Source organism: Amblyraja radiata, chromosome 12, assembly GCF_010909765.2.
Source record: "Amblyraja radiata isolate CabotCenter1 chromosome 12, sAmbRad1.1.pri, whole genome shotgun sequence".
In the NCBI taxonomy this organism is placed as follows: Eukaryota; Metazoa; Chordata; class Chondrichthyes; order Rajiformes; family Rajidae; genus Amblyraja; species Amblyraja radiata.
Genome location: NC_045967.1, coordinates 26,076,572 through 26,098,139, shown reverse-complemented (window position 1 = coordinate 26,098,139; position 21,568 = coordinate 26,076,572). Strand labels below are relative to the sequence as shown.

The window sequence follows — 21,568 nt, the reverse complement described above, 5'->3', positions numbered from 1 at the left end:
TAAGATGTGTCCTGTTGTAAATATGAATTTAGAAATACCACCAGATATCTTCATAAATCTAGCAATTAATTCTTTATCAATCAATCAATTAATCAATCAAACTTTATTGTCATCTTGCAAGCAACAGTTGTACAGTGCAAAATGAAAAGACGTTTCCCAGGGAATAGCGGAGCATCGCATATGAAATTTAAAACATTTCACACATAATACTAAAAACAATCCAGTCCCTGATGGAACAGTATAAATAGTTAAAAGCAGGTAAAACACAACGTTAAAATACAATTATCAGGTTTGATGCAGTTATACCCAAAATGCAGCTTCCTCTATAGTGTAGTGAATATTGTTCACCAATCCTTTAACCCTACCATTTACTGGAACTTGAAAACATTTATTAGATTAGATTAGATTAGATATAATTTATTGCCACACAGCCAGGCTGGTGGAAATTTGGGTTGTCTGCAGCGATACAATAATAAAGAACACACAACCACAATAAAACTATAACACAAACATCCACCACAGCATTCATCACTGTGGTGGAAGACACAAAATTTGGCCAGTCCTCCTCCATTTCCCCCCCGTGGTCAGGACCAGAGTCCAGAGTCAGTCCAGGATCGGCTCTTCCTCACCGGAGACCGCGGCTTTAAGTTGTTGTAGGCCGCAGGCCGGCGGTCAAGATTTAAAGTCCCCGCCGCAGCCAGAAGCACCGTAGACTGCAGGGCCGGCGGTCGAAGCTCCCCTCCAGGGGTGATGGTAAGTCCATGCCGGACCCGCGGTAGAAGTCGGCCGCGGGCCGGCAGTGATGGCTTCTTCTTCCCCCGGGTCCCCAACGTGAGATCCCGGACTGTAGACGCCGCACCAGCTGGAGCTCTGCAGACCACGGCTTCAGGCTGCCGGCTGCCCCGGGTCAGCGAAACGGAGCGCTTCCCTCCAGCGAGGGCTCACCCGCTCCACGCCGAGAGTCCACGCTGCGCCCGCCGCTGAAGCCCCGGGTGCGTCTCCGGGAAAGGCCGCGTCGATCCTTGATGTTAGGCCACAGGGGAGGCGACCTGGAAAAACTCGCCTCTCCGTGGAGGAGGCGACCGAAGCGGTTTCCCCCTTACCCCCCCACACCACCCCCCACACAAAGCACACAAAGAAACATTAAATACAGACTTTAAAACATAGTAAAAAAATAAAAAAAGTTGAAAAACTGACGAGCTGCATGACATGGCTGCTGCCAGAGCAGCGCCCCCTACAGAACATATAGGTTGACTGCAATTCTCAGGCTTTTTTTTCCACTGAGCTATACATACTTACCTCTACAGCCATTTTACTTTTTACATCTACCACAGAGCTGCCCAATAATAAATTACCTTCCTTTCCTTCTGTTATTATTCCTAGCCTTGTCATGTGTTAATTCATCTTTCCACCACCATTATCATGTCTTTGCCACAACAAACAAACCTCTTTTATAGTTGCAGCAATGTCATTTATTGCTCCATCTGCTGAAAAAGTAAAATACATTTTAAGCCATCTCGGTCATTAAATGCTTGTGTCTCATTTATAATCATTTGTAGAAATTGAACTTTAAAAGGTCAATTCAGTTGCATTTTGCAGCCTACAAACATGGTTAGTTTAGAAGAAGGCCAAGAGCAAGCACATTCTCAAGTGCTTTGTTTTATTTAATGAAACTAAGTTTTCTCATTATAAAGACCGGATAACCCGCTGAGAAAAGATGATGCAGAATTCTAGCCAATATTTACTGGATACTACTAGTTGTATTTTTCATGGTGAGGAGTTGTGTATTGAATTTAAAATTATACAATAATCAGTGAATATCTTTACTGATGTCTGCATGATAGAGGAAAGGTCATTTTAAGACCATCTAGAGACGGTTTGATTGAATAAACTGTCCTGAAGAGCTCCTAGATAAACATTTGGAACTGGATTGATTGATCCTTAACAATCACAACCATCTTCCTCACGATAGTTGCACAGCTCTATAATGGGAGCAGAATTGCAACTTCAACAACTGAAGTGATTTTCCTATGATATCTTTTGATTTCAGCTTTATTCTTGTATACCTGAATCGATTTCACAATCTAGAGAACAGAGTGCATTTTCACTGCAGGGTTCATTCGAATCATGCTGGGTTGTAAATGTTCTGAAATCACCGAATCCAAGATTCAGCCTGGTCCATCGTGGGCATAGCCTTCTCTAACATCACATACATGCACATGAGAGTGTTGCTTCAAGACAGCAGCATCTATCATCTAGGATCCCACCATCCAGCCCTCTTCTTGCTGCTACCATTGGGAAGTAGGTACAGAAGTCTGAAATCAGATTCAGGAACAGCTACTTTCCCACAACTATCAAGTTCTTAAATCGACAACCACAACCATAATCTCATCTCGACAAAAGAACATACGGAACAGCTCTTGCACCACCCTGGACTCATTTTCTAATTGTGCATTTTTGCACATGACGTTTTTGTTTTGCATATAGGCTGTGGGCCGAGCATCAAAAATGTGTCTAGAAATCAGTTTTCGTGACCCAAGTCACCAAACTGCATGAAATTTTCCACAGATTTAGATGAAATATAATTGAGAAGGATGTCATAACTCGTCTTTGCCAAACGTTGCACATTAATTAATTAAATTTAGAAAATTAGATCAGGAAAATAAGCGCCATCTAGTGGCCAATGCCCATATTACACCATGGGCAGCCTATTTCCGTGTTGCAGTCCATTTAAACTATATATTATTATTCCAATATATATATATATATATATAACTTGTAAATATGAATGTAATCATATATAATTAAGTATAATTATATTATATAAAAATAATATGATGAATATAATTGTGAGTGTGTATTTTTAATGACACTGTCGCAGAGGTCCTGCTCCTGAACCAGCCTAATTAATGGGTTAGGGCAGTTCTTGTGGGTTCCTCCCTTTACTGAATCCCACTGACTGCCAGTGTGCAGAGTGGGGGGTGACGGCCATAGTGGGACCGGGGCAGTGCCAGGCAGGCATGTTCCAGTCGCTTTAATAGGAAATTTAATGAGACTGCAGCAGATGTCCCAGGTTTTATGGGCTCATGAACCTCCCTAATAAAAGGGTCAGGACAGATCCTCTAGTTTTCCCCATTTACTGAACCCCGCTGACTGCCATAGTAGGGAGAGTGGGTGTAAGGGCCATAGTGGGACTGGGGCAGTGCCAGACCTGTAAGAGACCTGTCTTATTTCTGATGTAAATGTCACATCCTGGCCAAGAATCGAATGCTCAGATGTTTACTCGATGAATATTCATTTTAAGCTACAATGAGCTTATATTTATGTTAGAGAGCCTCCCGATGGTGCCTTTGCAAATGAGGGATATTACCTTTAACCTAAAAGAACCCTAAAAGTGTTGCATTGTTTATCTCTAGTTTGAATGTGTGTCTGTGTATACCTTTCAAACGTGTATTTGTGGATGTAAGTGTTTTTATGTACGTGTGGATGGATGTATGTGTGCATGTATGTGTGGATGTGTGCATGTATGTGTGGATGTATGTGTGTGTTTGCATGCTTGGAAGTGTGCGTATGGATGGATGTGTGTGTGGATGTGCGTATGTATGTATGTATGTATGTGTGGATCGGTGGGTGGATTGTCGCAGTCATTCACCAGCACGCCATTATCATAAGTAATTCACTAATTGTTTCAATAATTTGACCAAATTAACAGTGAAACGATCGACATTAAAATAAAACTTTATATAATCATTTTTTTCCAAAATATATTTTGTTTACATTACATCTGACCTTCATCTGAATATTCTTCATCAGATTCAAAGTCTTTTGCAGTAATAGAGTTTCTGTAGTCAACACACTTACATAAATCTGTTGTTATGTTGCAGAAGTGACGATAGCACTCTGCATGATACACTGCTGCCTCCTAATAATAGAAGATAATATGTGTCAGGGTGTATTTTGCATCTTTTCATGTTTTATATTATGTAAGACAATATCGACATATCAATGAGGAAATTAAACATGTATGCATGTCCAGGTAGATGGGATGGCAAGTCTGCAAATTATCAAATTAGTGTTCATTAAAGCACAGTGCATGTCCACACAAAAGTGTTTTGTGGATAGGCTCTGAAGAGCGGAGGGGCAGAAGCTGCAGAAAAAAAAAATCTCATATTACTTAGGTCTGCATGGACTTCAATTCATAAAATGTCCATCTCTTCTTAATGTCAATGAGACTTACACTGTAATTTACTGCCATAGATAAGTTACTTCAAGTTCAAGTGGAGGAGCAGAGGCTGCAGAATAGCTAGAGAAAGAAACATCTCATAGTACCTAGGTCTGCATGGACTTCAGTTCATAAAATGTCAACCTCTATTTAATGTTAATGAGACTTACACTGTAATTTACTACAATTGATAAGTTATTTCAAGTTCAAGTGGAGGGTCAGGCAGAGGCCACAGAAAACAAAATCTCATAGTCATTAAGTCTGCATGGACTTCAATTCATAAAATTTCAACCTCTTCTTAAAGTTAATGAGAATAACAATAGGTTACTACCATAGAAAAATTAGTTCGTTCACATACACTAATTCATTTCTACAGAAACATCAACCATTTCTGACCATTTCTCACTCCAATGGAAGCCTATAAAGTGCGATCAATATCCCTCCGTTTTTCTTCCGTGGTCGGGGCCTGGAAACAGCCGCTACAGACGGCACTATGTACAGCCCTACACAGATGATCCGCGGCTCCGCGTTCGCGAATTGGCTGCTTCTTAATTGAGACCGCGGCTTCACTATATTAAGTACCTAGGCCCCGCGGTCGGAACACTTTTTCCCGGTAAGTTATCGCAGCCAGCTCCGAGATTAGCTGTTAAAGACTTATTACTCTACAACAAGCTGGCATTAGTGAAAATGTTTAATGGATACACATAGTTTAGGCCCATGAATGAATGAGTGAATGAATGAATGAATGAATGAATGAATGAATGAATGAATGAATGAATGAATGAATGAATGAATGAATGAATGAATGAATGAATGAGTAAGTGAGTGTGAATGAGTGAATGAATGAATGAGTGAGTAAATGAGTGAATGAGTGAATGAATGAATGACTGAATGAGTGAGTGAGTGAGTGAGTGAATGAATGAATGAATGAATGAATGAGTGAATGAATGAATGAGTGAATGTACAGCCTCCAAATCTCATTTTTTCACATTATAAAGAGTGCAATTAAATTAATTAAAGTCCATACAGATTAATTTTCATAAATTCAGACTTTAGATCTTACCTTTCAGTTTGAGTTGATTCACAAAGTTTCACAACTTTGTGTTGCAGCACCTCAGCAGGGACTTTGCTTTCAAGGCTTTCTTCCACGTCTATCCATTTAGCTGCACATTCTTCAGACTTCTTAATGCTTTTCTCACTAAATTCAATTACCCTGCTGCAAGTTTCCAGGACATGTATTCCACAGAACAACAAAGAACCTTCATCGGAATCTCCAGTAAAACAGGCATCAGCCATGTTGTGTGCTAGCCTGAAGCAAAACGCGTGATTGGCCAACTGGCAGACAACTCAATGTTAAACGTGCTTTGATTGGACTAAAAATACCTGAACATTTTCAGGTTTTTCTCTAATTTAATAAAAAATGTGCAAGTCTTGTTCATGACGAGTTTCAGGGGTGATTTATATATATATTTTTTACACAATATGTGAAAATTTCATGTAGTTCGGTGACTTGGGTCATGAAACACTGGAATAAAGCTCCTCGGCCCACAGCCTAATAGTTCTTTTCTTTTCACTGACTAGTAGAATTTACGTGTAATTTATGAATAATTTAGGTATAAATTATTAATTGTCTGAGTGTGTGCCTGTAATGCTGCAGCAAGGAAGAGTTGCATTGCATCTATTCCTCACCATACACGTGCATATAACAATAAACTTGACTGGACTTGAATAATTTCAAATATTGCACAGATAATTGCATATCTGTTCATAGCAGCAGTATCATTTTTATTGGCAGAAAGTTAAACAATAAAAATATGAAAAAAGAATGATGTTAATATATTTGAAAACTAAAAACAAAATTCTGTAAACATTCAGCACATCAAGCAGTCTACTTTATGTAAGGAAAATAACTTAATATTCCATAGTGAATACCAGTACAAAGGGCTAAGGTGTTTTGAGTTTAGCATTGGTTGGCAGATATATCTTTCAATAAGCGAGTTCGGTATCTCGATAAATGCAAGGAATCATAGGATTTGTCAAATGTCATTTGGGATTTTAAAAAAAGCTAACGCAGTGCTGTATAAACTGTGTAATTGTTAACTATTCTACCAAGGAATTAATCTAGAATTCTGTCAACTCAATAACTTCCTTTCTTGTTCTGCTGTTCACACACTACCTACACAGACCCAGTTCTAGTTCAGTTAATTAATCTGCAATTATGAGATATTCAAAAAGTTAAATAGTTTATTATTTTCATAATGTGTTTGCTACTGGAATAAGAAAATATTACTTGTGTGAAACATTTTCTTATGTTTATTCATAATTTATTTGTAAAAATATATTTAATCTGAGGCAGGCAGCGACTGTATTTGTGTGATGTGGGCTGATGCTTTACCTACAGGCGGTGTGAATGTACTGTTGGCAAAGATTCATCTCCGAGGAAAACTGAGTACAGGGTTGGCCCTGTGAAGGAGCCACCAATCCGATATAAGACATTTAAATGCAAAATGCCTGCCCTTTGGTATTGGATAGATTGAGTGGAGGGTCTGTGCTGTTCCAAGTCTGCGGTGGTTGCGACGCGTTTCTCCCCAGCCATCTCGCACTGTGCATGTTGACCAGCACAGTTCGCCAGCCCTTGTTAGCAGAGGCTCCTTGTGTAGGTGTTACCCGAAGCCCAAAGGTTTTGTAGAGGTTCTGCGTTAGGATTGGACATGCAACGAGCTAGTGAGAGGGCTGTCAGATCAGATCAGCCCAGGTTGCCCAGTGTCTTAAGGGTGGATTTTAATGAGTTGTTATTTGAATTGTGGACGCAGCCCGTACCATCACACAAACCAACCTCCCGTCCATTGACTCCATTTATACCTCACACTACCTCAGCAAGGCCAGCAGCATAATCAAGGGTAAGTCGCACCCTGGCCACCCTCTTCTCTCCTCTCCTATCAGGCAAAAGTTATAGAAGCGTGAAACCACACATTAGATTCTGGGACAGTTTCTTCCCAGCTGTTATCAGGCAACAGAATCATCCTACCACAACCAGAGAGCAGTGCTGAACTACTATCCACTTCTTTGATGACCCTCGGACTATCCTTGATGGGACTTTGCCGACTTTACCATGCACTAAACATTATTCCCTTATTATGTTTCTATAAACTGTGAATGGATCGATTGCAATCATGTATTGTCTTTCTGCTGACTGGTTAGCATGTAACAAAAGCTTTTCACTGCACCTCGGTACACGTGACAATAAACTTAACTGAACTGAATTGAACTCTTCACTGTCCCCTGTACCTATACAAACAATTTTAGTGTTATCTGCAAATTTACTAACTTATTGATATAGGTTAATTACATTGTTATCCAAATTGTTAATATACAGAACAAACAAAGGCAAAGTTAACACAGTTCTCTGCAGTACATCATTTTTCACTGGCCTCCAACCTGAAAGACATGTATACCGAGCCACAGTGAATAGCTTTGTTTTACATGCTATCCAATCAAATCAGATAATACGATACAGAAATAGAATCAAGCTAAACTCAAGCATAAAATGTTGAGCGAAAGGAAAGCATATGGAATATAGAAGAAAGAATTAAAAAGTGCAGAATATAGTTATCAGCAATGAGGCACAACAGTTCCAAAGACAGTCCAATATCCACAATGAGGCTCAGGAGAATTGGACTGTACCATTGCTAATGGAAAAAAACCATTCAGAAGCCTAATAACAGACGGGAAGAAGGCGTTTCTGTGTCTGGTGATGTGCACGAACACACTTCTGTACCTTCCGCCTGACAGGAATTGGAAGAAGGAAGTTTTTGATTATGTTGGCTTCTTTCAGTGTGAAGTGTAGACGGACTCAATAATGGGAAATCTGGTCTGTGTGGTGGACTGCAATGATAACTCTTCTTCTCCCTCCACAGTTGTTTCTTGACATGCTGAGTATGTCCAGCATCTGCACTATTCCGCTTTTCTCAATAGGTTAATTTACAATAAACAATTATTTCATTTATTTAATATTAATTACTTACCACAGGATAATGCCAATGAAAATATAAATTATTAATACACAGATAACAACTTAAAATTTCCTGTTAGATGATGTAACCGATCCTACATATTTACACCATCCGTGGAAGCAATGATATGCCTTGAATAAGTGACAGAGATCTTCTCGACAAAAATTTCTTCAAGACGGGTGAAATAGAGAAAAAGATTAATGCCGAGTAGTTTCTCCCCTGCCAGTAAACATAAAGGAAGTAAATTGTTGCACTGGGATGTTGTATTCTGCCTCTGAAATTCATTGCATTCGCTTCAATCGGATGGATTTTGGAGATTGAGTACAAAGTGCTGTTGAGACTATATAGCTCATTTAACAGTACCACCAGGGCTGAATTTCAAGACACATGCTTTCCACTAACACTCTGTTGACTCTTACTATATGTTGTGCCTGTAGGAGTGTGGAACCATGAAAGAAAATGAGTAATTCTGAACATTTTATTTACACGGTGAAGGAAACTTTTTCCTTGTCTTGCATGTTGCTGTTACAATGTGTAACCTCAGGGGAGGGATAGGTAGCTTCCTTAGTAGTGGAGGGAGGGGACATCTATAAATGTAAACCCAAATGTCAGGATTTTCTACTTCTGCATTCATAGTCCTGTGGTTTTCTGCCTGTTAAAATGGTTGGGAGGGAAAGTGACCGGGTTAAAGCAGGAAGTGATGGAGAAATGTGAAACATAGTCTACATACCAGGAAATCAACAATGTTGAAGAAGTTCATGGCCCAAAGACTCACAATCATCTTCAAACAAAGGGTAAATGAAATGGCAAGAAAAATCTAGAATAAAATCTAGAAAAATCTAGAAAAACAAATGCATGCCATCATTTTATCTCACTAATTAGAATTAGAATTAGAATTACCTTTATTGTCATTCAGACCTAACGGTCTGAATGAAAGTTTATGCCTGCAGTCATACATACAATAATACAATAATAAACAACAATAAACACAAATTAACATCCACCACAGTGAGTCCTCCAAGCACCTCCTCACTGTCGTGGAGGCAAAAATCTTAGGGCTGCAGTCTCTTCCCTCCTCTTCTCCCTCTGCGCTGAGGCGATTCCCCACCGGGCGATGGTACAAACAGTCCCGCGGCTCACCGAACCCCGCAAACGGGCCGGCTCAAACACCGCGGCCCGGGGTGGTCGAAGCTGCCGCCCTCCAGTCCAGCGGGCGCAGCCGCTGGCCCGCGGCTGAACCCCGGACTCAGGTCACCGCCACCAGAACGCCGTCCCAGCCACTGGAGCACCGTTCCAGCCCCGAGCCGGATCGCCCTCACGTGAGTGCCGTTCCTCCCTCGAGCTGGGCCGCCCCGATGGGAGCACCACAGCCCCTCACGGGAGAGTCTCAGCCCCGCGCCTGACCGCCCTCACGGGAGCATCATAGCTCCTCACGGGAGCGCCGTTCCAGCCCCGAGCCGGACCGCCCTCACGGGAGCGAGCCCAGGGCAAGTCCTGACTGGCTCTGCCTCCGGAGTCTCGAGGTCGCCAGCTCCACCATTAGGCCTCAGCGCAGACGGAGGCAGAGAAGGGGGATACGACAAAAAAGTCGCATTCCCCTGAAGGGAGAGACAGCAAGCCCCGTTTCAACCCCCCACCCCCCCGCCCCCCCACATAAACACAACCTAAAATCCAAAAACTTAACTAGACAAAATGAAAAAAAAAAACACAAAAAAGTAAAAACAAACAGACTGCAGGCGAGCCGCTGCTGCCAGGGCAGCGCCGCCACTTCCGGAGTGTTCTCTGGATTAGAAGGATTCAGCAGTGCATCTGGAGTTTGTTCCACATGCATCAGGATTAAGGCTGATTTTGTTGTAAATCATTAATACCCACTGATATTTGGCAAATTGAGAGACTTTTATCCTCTGGTGAGTGAGACATCGTTTGCACTGCTGAGTTAAAAATAGCCGCCTTTTGCAGTTCCATGTATAGCTTCAGAACCCCCCCAGAGAAATAAATAGACTCGCGTTCTGCTGAAGTAGTGACAGCCAGTCTTAACTCCTGAGTAAATGTTTGTTATAACCAACAATATACGTCTACAAAAATCAAACAATTTTTTTTTAGCCAATAGAAGAATACTGCCTGCTCCTCCTCAATCAAAAATTGAATTAATGCATTTCCTTCAGTCAGCCATTGCTGACTATCTCAATGATGTAAAAAAAAACCTGCCTAAATTGCAAGTTATAACTAGCAGCAAGCAGTAGCAATGTTACAAAATGTTGAGATTTTAAAAATCAAGTCTGCAATTTATCCCATCAGATAAAGCATAAAAATAATTTTAATTTGACACCTAATTCACTTTCACATATTCAGTATTAAAAAAGTTATGGCCATTTTCAAACTCGGAAATTAGCATCTTGTTCCCTATTGCTTTTCCATTGACTTAACTCAAAAGCTGTGATCAAGGACAGTCAAAAGCCCATAACTTTCTTAAAAATTAAGAGAACTGAATGAAATTTTCACTTATTATAGATTGAAGCATTCTGAAACAAATATGAAACAATCTTACTTGGATGACCTGATATTAAAGCATATAATTAGTTAGTTACTTAATTGTAGCTAATTATAAAATTCAATTACTAGATCTAAACATCTATCCATTTCTTAAGAAAAGGTTAACATTTTTAAATAGCCTAAGTGCCCATATAACATTCACACAAGAATTCACAATATAACATGATTTTTAAATCGCATTGTCATGAATTTATAGGCCAAATGGAAGGAATTTAGTGTTTAATTCCCGTAAATTAATGGGCATTAAAATCATCTTGCGAGTGAGATTTTGTGGAACGGGATCGATTGGAACGTTGCGGTTTGCGGTGAATTTAAACCCCATATCGGCAGGAACAACACTGCCGGTTCGTATGGGGCCTAAATCACCTTTTTGCAACGTAAAATTTGGATTAAAGTAATCCTAAGAAGCACGTTTATTTGTAAAATAAATGGCTTACCTTGCTTTTTCCGTACGTGAGATCCGTCCCGTTGTCGGCGTTGACGGCATTAGAAGTCGATTTTTATTTTACTCCGGCAATTAAATTATCTAGCGATGTTTTAAAAAAACTTGATAGAACCCAAGTCGGATTGATTATTCTTCAGCAGCTAAACAGCATGAGAAAATCGACTTAGACAGGCAGGAGAAAACGGCATTTTAATCCTGCCCCCCCTCTCAAAGGCGCCAAAGTCGCGCACACGGCCAGTGGCAGAACTGCAGCGCTGCTGAAGGTAAGTTTTGTAACATACCTACAAGCAGGACCTACAAAATACAAGGACTGAATTAAAAACATAATTTTACATTAATGATATATTCCAAGTAAATCTACATTGTCCCTTTATCCACTAAATACTTAACATAGGTCCTGTGGAAGATTAGTTCATGGAACATTGCCTCGAATTTCAATGTATGAATCTTGCTACGAATACCTGTCACATTATACACAGAATTAATAGCATTTAGACAAACCTTGAGCCCTCCTGATCTGGGTTATTGATCCATATGCACAAATTCTACCCGACTCCATCTACACCATTCATGTTCTTCACTAACTTTCTTTTCAATGCATCTTTGCTAATTGTCTCAATCACTCATGTGATAGCAATTTGCAGATTCTTAGTTTAGTTTAGTTTAGAGATACAGCACGGAAACAGACCCTTCGGCCCACCGAGTCCATGCCGACCAGCGATCCCCGCACATTAACACTATCCTACACTCTCTAGGGACAAATTACACTTACACCAAGCCAATTAACCTACAAATCCGTCTTTGGAAAGTGGGAGGAAACTGAAGATCTCATAGAAAACCCATGCAGTCATGGGGAGAACGTACAAATTCTGTACTGACAGCATCTGTAGTTGGGATGAAGATTCTCAGAATCTGTCTAAGAATGTTCTATTATAATAATCTCTATGGAGCATTCGCTATTTTCCTGCTAAGATAGGAGATCGCTAACAATTTAAAAGTTATTTTATAGAGACTGCATCAAGCCAGGTAAATAATAAAAGATGGGACCATCCTTCATTGCCTGGAGTATACTCTATAACCATTAACATTAAAACTGATTAAAGAATATTTCAAACAAGGACCACACATGTCATGGTATTTAGGTACATGCTGCAGATATTTATGAACTTTTCCTTTTTAAACTGGAAACAGTTTGAAAAAAATGTGTAGACAGCTACACCTAGTGTTTATTTAAGATAAAGCACTTCATAAAAAACTTACAAATAATAATTTCTTTAATCTTTTGTTGGCTTTTACACCATTTCTCTGGATTTCATGGATTTCTCTCCATGATTTCCTCTAACCTAATAAATGTGCAATCTTCCATTTCCGCCTCCTTATTCTATGCTGGCTTGTCTTTGATTGGTGTGAGCCATATTAATGGCTTCTGGCTAATTCTGTGACATAATTTCAAAGGCACTACCCAAAATAGTCATTTTATACCATTTGGTAAGTTCTACTGTACATGTGTTATCTTTAATCTCCTTTGGTCTTTTCGACATCTCTCGACTTAACTAAAACCATTAAAATGGCAGAAATCAATTTTCTCATACCAAACAATAAATATCAGGTTTCATAGTGATACAAGCGACTACAGATGCTGGAAAATGGAAGAGAAAACAATCTGCTTGAGGAACTCAACGGGTCTTGCAGTAGCTGTTGAGCTAAAGGGATGGACAATGTTGGGGGTCAAGAATTGCAGCAAGACTGAGAGTATAGAGGGGGAATAGTCTGTATATAGAGATGAGAGGGAGGCGTGAGACGGGGCAGTTAGGTAGGTGATAGGTGCAAGCAGCTGAAGTTGGAGGTAGACAGATAATCAGTTGGAGGAGGGTGAGGAAGAAGTTTTGAGATCAAGGCTAGTGGTGATAGGGAGAAACAAATAAGGAAAAAAATAATGGGGCAGATGGAGCCAGGGGAGGAGGGGAGGGGGAAATAGAGGCAAAGGCTGAAAAATGCCTAATGAAACCGGTAAATGAGTTATGATGGGCAGATCAAAACAGATGGGGAAGGGAGTTAAACTAATGGAGGAAAAACCCAGATGGATAGATGTGTGGGTGATGGGCAGATGAAACTAAGTGGCAGTTTGTGACAGATGTAGGTAACAGGGCTATGGAAAATGTAAAAGGTGAACAAAAAGGGAAAGAGAATGTTGATGGGCCAGTGGATTGGGGAAGGAGCATATGGAGTTGTGGTTTGACTGAAATTGAGGTATTCATTGTTAATACCATTGAACTGTAGGCTTCCTGTGTGCAACATGATATATTGCACTTGGCCTCACTGTGACAGTGGGGAAGACTGAGTGAGCACTGTGGGAATGAGAAAGGCAGCTCAAATAACATACTACTTTGAGCTCATGCTGGCCATTGCAGACAGAGGTAGGTGCTCTGCAAAATAGTTGCCTAAACTACACTTGATTTCACCAATATAGAGGAGGCCACATCTGCAATCTATGAGATTGGAGGAGGCGCACGTGAATCTCCTTCTGGCATCAAAGGGGTGTTTATGTCCCTGGAGGCGGTGAGGGAAATGCAAGGATAAGTATTGCACCTCTTATGGCTTTAGGGGCAAGTACTTGGCGAGGGGGAGAGATGTGTTGTCTGGAGTATGGACGGAGAGAGTGGTCTTTGTGGAAAACAGAAAAGGAGGAGCAGGGAAGATGTGATTGGTGGTGGAATCCCATTATAGCTAGCGGAAATGGTGGGTGGGGGTGGAAGAGGGCAGAGGGTGGCGGGCAGGGTGCGGTGGGGAGCGGGGTTGGGGGCGGCGGGGGGGGAGGACCCTCGAATAGGTAGCTTTGCCAGGCCCAGGAGCAAACTGACAGGGAGATCCTCACCCCCTGATCGGCCCTCCCCACACCCTGCCTAGTGTCCAAACGTCAGGATCGTGGGACTAAAATGCAACCAGAACGTGAAGAGCAGCCCCTTCAGATATCTGCACAGGGGCAGCAACCTCACACACACCATATACACTTGGAACACAGTCTCTACCTCGCTCAATTTTAGAGGCCCCAAAATCAAGATCCCTTTGGAGCAGACAGGCACGAGGCTCATGCCAAATGGCACTCGTTGTTCCCCCCCCCCCCCCCCACCTCCCCCCACCCCCCACACCTCCCCCCACCTCCTTCTGCTGCGGTTACCATTGGCAATGTCCCATTGTGATGTCATTGTGGCACTCGGCAGCTTGAAAGCCAATTGTGATTGGTGCACTGGGAGTAGCATTGTGATATCATCCTTTTAAAAAGGCTCTCTGTGAGAAGTGGTTTGGGGCTTTTTTTTAAACTTTAATTGTGAATAATGAATAGGATGAAATGTTAAGTGAACCTGAGTACGTCGTGGACGGTAAAAATGTGAGTCAGATTATGTAAAAATTAAAGCGCTATCACGTAGTGTTTTGAGGAAGATACAAAACATACATGGACACACACACACGATGAGTCTTTTATAGGTATATATAGATGGAAACTCTGAATCATAATAATGAATATCAGTGTAGCAATTATGTATTTTATTATGAGCCAAGCAGGAACTATAATTAGAAATATTCCCCCTCTCTATAACAGGTGGTTATCGTAATAGAATCTGTTGATTCACACATTTAACCCCACCCATCAGTTTTCCAAGGGAAATGAAACCTTTGAAGACCTCTATAATATAGCCACGATAAGCAATAATGCAAAGATCAGTCAATCCTTTGGTCTCTTTCTCTAACCTGCTGGAAGTCAATGATATTCATAGGCGGAGCAGATTTCATAGACTTTGCTGAGCTTTTGTTTGGACAAAAGAGGATTCTGTGCTTTTTAGACAAAATAAAATATTTAAGAAATTAAAATAATCAGCCTGCACTGACCATCAATCCCCAAATACACTAATCCTCAATTTTATTTATTCTCTCCACATTCTTATTAACTGTGAAGACCTGATAGAAGTGTATAAAATCATGAGGCATAGATAGGAGAGATAGTCAGAATTTGTTCAATGTCCTATGTAATTTTGTAAATCCTGGCCAAAATAGAGCCAGAATATAGCCAAAAATAAAACAGATGATTCATGCATTACAAGGCCTTTTTGGCCAATTCTGTATTTCTGTATAAGAAGCCACAGGCTGCTGGCTGATGCCGGAAAGTCTAGGTCCGAGATCAGTGTTTCAGATAAGGAAGATCTAAGTATCTCTGCAATTGTAAGTATGTATGAGAGTTTTGCAGATGATATCCAAGGTATTGTAAATGCATGAGTTTGATTGGATTGCTGCAAAAGAACTGTAAATAATGTAAATAATGTTGCAAGACAGTTACCCTGCTGTTTTTACCGCCCTGGTGGTTTTAAACTGAATAAGGGGGGTGGGATGTCGAATGGGCTAGTGGAGGATGGAGTTAAAGGGAAAGGGTTTCTTAAATGTGTGAGCGTAGAGACAGAGGGGTGTAAAATGAGGGTAGAAGCAATAGGTAGCAAGGTGAAAAGTAAAAGTGGCAGGCCGGAACATCCAGGGCAAAATTCAAAAAGGGCCACTTTTCAACAAAATTGTATAAGGGGTAAGAGTGTTGTAAAAACAAGCCTGAAGGCTTTGTGTCTCAATGCAAGGAGCATTCATAATAAGGTGGATGAGTTGAATGTGCAGATAGCTATTAATGACTATGATATAGTTGGGATCACGGAGACATGGCTCCAGGGTGACCAAGGCTGGGAGCTGAACATCCAGGGATATTCAATATTCAGGAGGGATAGAGAGAAAGGAAAAGGAGGTGGGGTAGCGTTGCTGATTAGAGAGGAGATTAACGCAATGGAAAGGAAGGACATTAGTTTGCAGGATGTGGAATCGGTATGGGTAGAGCTGCGAAACACTAAGGGGCAGAAAACGCTGGTGGGTGTTGTGTACAGGCCACCTAACAGTAGTAGTGAAGTTGGAGATGGTATCAAACAGGAAATTACAAATGCGTGCGAAAAAGGCATAACCGTTATAATGGGTGACTTCAATCTACATATAGATTGGGTGAATCAAATTGGCAGGGGTGCTGAGGAAGAGGATTTTTTGGAATGTATGCGGGATAGTTATCTAAATCAACATGTAGAGGAACCAACGAGAGAGCAGGCTATTTTAGACTGGGTATTGAGTAATGAGGAAGGGTTAGTTAGCAGTCTTGTTGTACGTGCCCCCTTGGGCAAGAGTGACCATAATATGGTTGAGTTCTTCATTAGGATGGAGAGTGACATTGTTAATTCAGAAACAATGGTTCTGAACTTAAAGAAAGGTAACTTTGAGGGTATGAGACGTGAATTGGCCAAGATTGACTGGCAATTAATTCTAAAAGGGTTGACGGTGGATATGCAATGGAAGACATTTAAAGACTGCATGGATGAACTACAAAAATTGTTCATCCCAGTTTGGCAAAAGAATAAATCAGGGAAGGTAGTGCATCCGTGGATAACAAGGGAAATCAGGGATAGTATCAAAGCGAAGGATGATGCGTACAAATTAGCCAGAAAAAGCAGCATACCGGAGGACTGGGAGAAATTCAGAGACCAGCAGAGGAGGACAAAGGGCTTAATTAGGAAAGGAAAAATAGATCATGAAAGAAATCTGGCAGGGAACATAAAAACTGACTGCAAAAGTTTTTATAGATATGTGAAAAGAAAGAGATTAGTTAAAACAAATGTAGGTCCCTTGCAGTCAGAAACAGGTGAGTTGATCATGGGGAACAAGGATATGGCGGACCAATTGAATAACTACTTTGGTTCCGTCTTCACTAAGGAAGACATAAATAATCTGCAGGAAATAGCAGGGGACCGCGGGTCAAAGGAGTTGGAGGAATTGAGTGAAATCCAGGTTAGCCGGGAAGTGGTGTTGGGTAAATTAAATGGATTAAAGACCGATAAATCCCCAGGGCCAGATAGGCTGCATCCCAGAGTACTTAAGGAAGTAGCTCCAGAAATAGTGGATGCATTAGTAATAATCTTTCAAAACTCTTTAGATTCTGGAGTAGTTCCTGAGGATTGGCGGGTAGCAAACGTAACCCCACTTTTTAAGAAGGGAGGGAGAGAGAAAACGGGGAATTACAGACCAGTTAGTCTAACATCGGTAGTGGGGAAACTGCTAGAGTCAGTTATTAAAGATGGGATAGCAGCACATTTGGAAAGTGGTGAAATCATTGGACAAAGTCAGCATGGATTTACAAAAGGTAAATCATGTCTGACGAATCTTATAGAATTTTTCGAGGATGTAACTAGTAGCGTGGATAGGGGAGAACCAGTGGATGTGGTGTATCTGGACTTCCAGAAGGCTTTCGACAAGGTCCCACATAAGAGATTAGTTTACAAACTTAAAGCACACGGCATTGGGGGTTCAGTATTGATGTCGATAGAGAACTGGCTGGCAAACAGGAAGCAAAGAGTAGGAGTAAACGGGTCATTTTCACAATGGCAGGCAGTGACTAGTGGGGTACCGCAAGGCTCAGTGCTGGGACCCCAGCTATTTACAATATATATTAATGATCTGGATGAGGGAATTGAAGGCAATATCTCCAAGTTTGCGGATGACACTAAGCTGGGGGGCAGTGTTAGCTGTGAGGAGGATGCTAGGAGACTGCAAGGTGACTTGGATAGGCTGGGTGAGTGGGCAAATGTTTGGCAGATGCAGTATAATGTGGATAAATGTGAGGTTCTCCATTTTGGTAGCAAAAACAGGAAAGCAGACTATTATCTAAATGGTGGCCGTCTAGGAAAAGGGGAGATGCAGCGAGACCTGGGTGTCATGGTACACCAGTCATTGAAAGTGGGCATGCAGGTGCAGCAGGCAGTGAAGAAAGCGAATGGTATGTTAGCTTTCATAGCAAAAGGATTTGAGTACAGGAGCAGGGAGGTTCTACTGCAGTTGTACAGGGTCTTGGTGAGACCACACCTGGAGTATTGCGTACAGTTTTGGTCTCCAAATCTGAGGAAGGACATTATTGCCATAGAGAGAGTGCAGAGAAGGTTCACCAGACTGATTCCTGGGATGTCAGGACTGTCTTATGAAGAAAGACTGGACAGACTTGGTTTATACTCTCTAGAATTTAGGAGATTGAGAGGGGATCTTATAGAAACTTACAAAATTCTTAAGGGGTTGGACAGGCTAGATGCAGGAAGATTGCTCCCGATGTTGGGGAAGTCCAGGACAAGGGGTCACAGCTTAAGGATAAGGGGGAAATCCTTTAAAACCGAGATGAGAAGAACTTTTTTCACACAGAGAGTGGTGAATCTCTGGAACTCCCTGCCACAGAGGGTAGTCGAGGCCAGTTCATTGGCTATATTTAAGAGGGAGTTAGATGTGGCCCTTGTGGCTAAGGGGATCAGAGGGTATGGAGAGAAGGCAGGTACGGGATACTGAGTTGGATGATCAGCCATGATCATATTGAATGGCGGTGCAGGCTCGAAGGGCCGAATGGCCTACTCCTGCACCTAATTTCTATGTTTCTATGTTTCTATGTTTGTTGATTGGCCAAAGTGTTAAGCCCTAGCAGAATTGTTTTGTGATCCAGGGTAAATATTGCATTATTCAGTTGACTAGCTTCCTTCCAGAAGCTTCTGTACGAAACAATGTATAAGATTCTCTGTAATTGGATTGGGGAACTGTCAATAATGTATTGATGTAATTGGTATGTTTGATTGGATTGTAAGGGGACCACCCCTATGTAGTTCGGCCCCTCAAGGTTCGTGGACCTATAAAAGTTAGCCCCATTTTAGATCGGTGTCGATATTCTGGAAGAGCACTTGGGACTGCGTGACCTTTTGGGCAGTGTCAACATAGAAACATAGAAACATAGAAATTAGGTGCAGGAGTAGGCCATTCGGCCCTTCGAGCCTGCACCGCCATTCAATATGATCATGGCTGATCATCCAACTCAGTATCCCGTACCTGCCTTCTCTCCATACCCTCTGATCCCCTTAGCCACAAGGGCCACATCTAACTCCCTCTTAAATATAGCCAATGAACTGGCCTCGACTACCCTCTGTGGCAGAGAGTTCCAGAGATTCTGCTTGCACGAGGCTGAAGGGCGTGGTCAGGCAGAGCCAAGGACCAAACCTGCGGTGATTTCGGTATTGTATAGGGGAATTTGCTGTTTGTTCTAGAAATAAAGATTAGTTGGTGCAGTGCTCGAGTCAGTGTTTTTTTACTGAACTAGACGGGGGGGGGGGGGGGTGGGGGGGGTGGGGGGGGGGGGGATAAGCTTTAGGAGCGTATTTACAATTTCAGCTGCCCAGAAGCACCCCCCCCCCATCCCCCTATTTTATACTCACTTTCTCTTACACACTCAGGACAATTTATAATGGCTAATTATCCTGTCGATTCTAATGCCATTGGGATGTGCGAGGAAACCAGATAATTTGGAGAAAACCCACATAGTCACAGATTGAACATGCATACTATGTATTTTTTTGTTCATTGTATAACATTAACCTTGTCCAAGTGCAAATAGTTATTTTTAAACAACACAAATGAATGAATTAATTAATTAACCTTTATTATCACATGTGACATGTCACAGTGAAATTCCTTGTTTTTAATACCATGCACAAAGTATGCAAAGAGTCATCACATATAGGGCACCAACAAAGTTACAAGGTGTTCAATGTAGTCCCAATGGTCCGTCTTCGTTCTCGGTAGACCAGGCGCCGGGTCCCTCTTTGTTTTCGGTGGCATTTCCTTGACTGATCTCCGGCACTCATTCGGGCCCGTCCGACCTCTGGAACCCACCGCGGGTCTGTCCTCAGCCGTCTGGTCCTCTCTTGGAAGTCTCCACAGAGCCCGCCTTAAAAAGTACAAATAATTAGAGGTTGATGTTCACGTCAGGAATAAATTGGTCACCAGTCTCCATTTCAGTATGAAATCACAATTTCATTTGTTATCAGTATAATCATGAGCCTAACTTCTCTGTACCTGACATAGACCGGTTTAAATAAGGATCGTGAGCCAAGTTCTGAGCTCCATCACAGATGTTTTATATGCATTAGGACCCTTGTCCTGAAAGATTTCATCTGCTCACAATTAATCTCAAACTCAAATTTTCTCATCTTGGGTTGGAAATTTGGATCTCAAACAGAAGAACTCATCGATTGGAATAGATTCAGCACCGGTTCCATGCCATTTCAAATGAACCAAGAAATGTTCCATGGCTGGATGAATATTAAAAAAATCACAGATTTTAAAATTAGTTTTGTCAATAATCAGAAATTTCACTGCACCAACCTTGTTTCTGTCATCCCACAGTATAAGTGAATGTTTTCCAGATTTTTTTTGCTTGAATGCCCTAACAGGATCTTCAGAACATTGCACATAAAAAGCAGTGTGCAGTTTCTGTCAGAATCTCTATCTCGTATAATGAATTGTGATGGAATTTTCACTAGTTTATGCTATAAAATGACTGTTTTTATGAATATCATTCTGAAGGTGAATTGTAAAAGACAAGGTAGAAAGAAAGACTTGCAGATGCTGGTTTACACAAAAGTACACAAAGTGCTGGAGTAACTCAATGGGTCAGGCAGAACCTCTGGATAAAATGGATTGATTACATTTTGGGTTGCGTCCCTTCTTCAAAATGGTCTGAAGAAGGGTCCTGGCCCAAAATGTCATGTATCCATTCTCCAGAGATATTGCCTGACCAACTGATTTATCCAGCACTTTGTATCATTTTGACTAATTATAAAATACTATGAAAATTTGCAGTTGGGTGATTCGAGCAATCTATAATATGAAAATAAATGTTAATCTTTTTAGTCTCAGCTACATAGTTTTGTGAACATGCAAAGAGGTTGAGCGTTTGATTTTTATATTTGGGAGAGAATTGGGAAGTTCTGAACTAACAGTGGTAGTGAGGTATTATAATGGTTGGTGCTGCTGGTCCCAATGGTCCCTCTTCGTTCTCGGTAGACCAGATTTGGTACTACCCTCTGGTGGATAGGACTGAGACATTTGCTCTCCTGACAGCATCATGATCCCATTCTGAGTCACATGGTTACCCCAAGGAATCAGCAATTTCTAGAGTATGCTCTCATTGCTCTCAATGCGTCTCTCTAGACTTTGGGCTATCTGAGATTCAGAACCAGAGTACTGTGAATGCCAACAATATAACTGCATAAGAAATGGCAGCAGATATAGTTAATTCCACTACTCGAGCCTGCTCTTCTGTTCAATAAGATTAAAGCTAGTTAAGTGCAATATTTTCCTACAGGCTAGCAGCAATCATGGTGCCTAAAAAGTCAGAACCACAAACTACTGTCATTCAGCACAACAGCATACCAGGGACGTGCGGTAAGGGGAGGC

General features: G+C 41.4%; 1 long non-coding RNA gene across 1 annotated transcript; it reads left to right on the top strand.

Moving 5' to 3' along the window:
* The first annotated feature begins 3,802 nt into the window (after positions 1-3,802).
* On the top strand, positions 3,803-20,763 carry LOC116979386. Its single transcript, XR_004413699.1, has 3 exons — positions 3,803-3,838; positions 17,718-17,722; positions 20,754-20,763. It is a non-coding gene; the product is annotated as an uncharacterized LOC116979386 (long non-coding RNA).
* Positions 20,764-21,568: the final 805 nt, after the last annotated feature.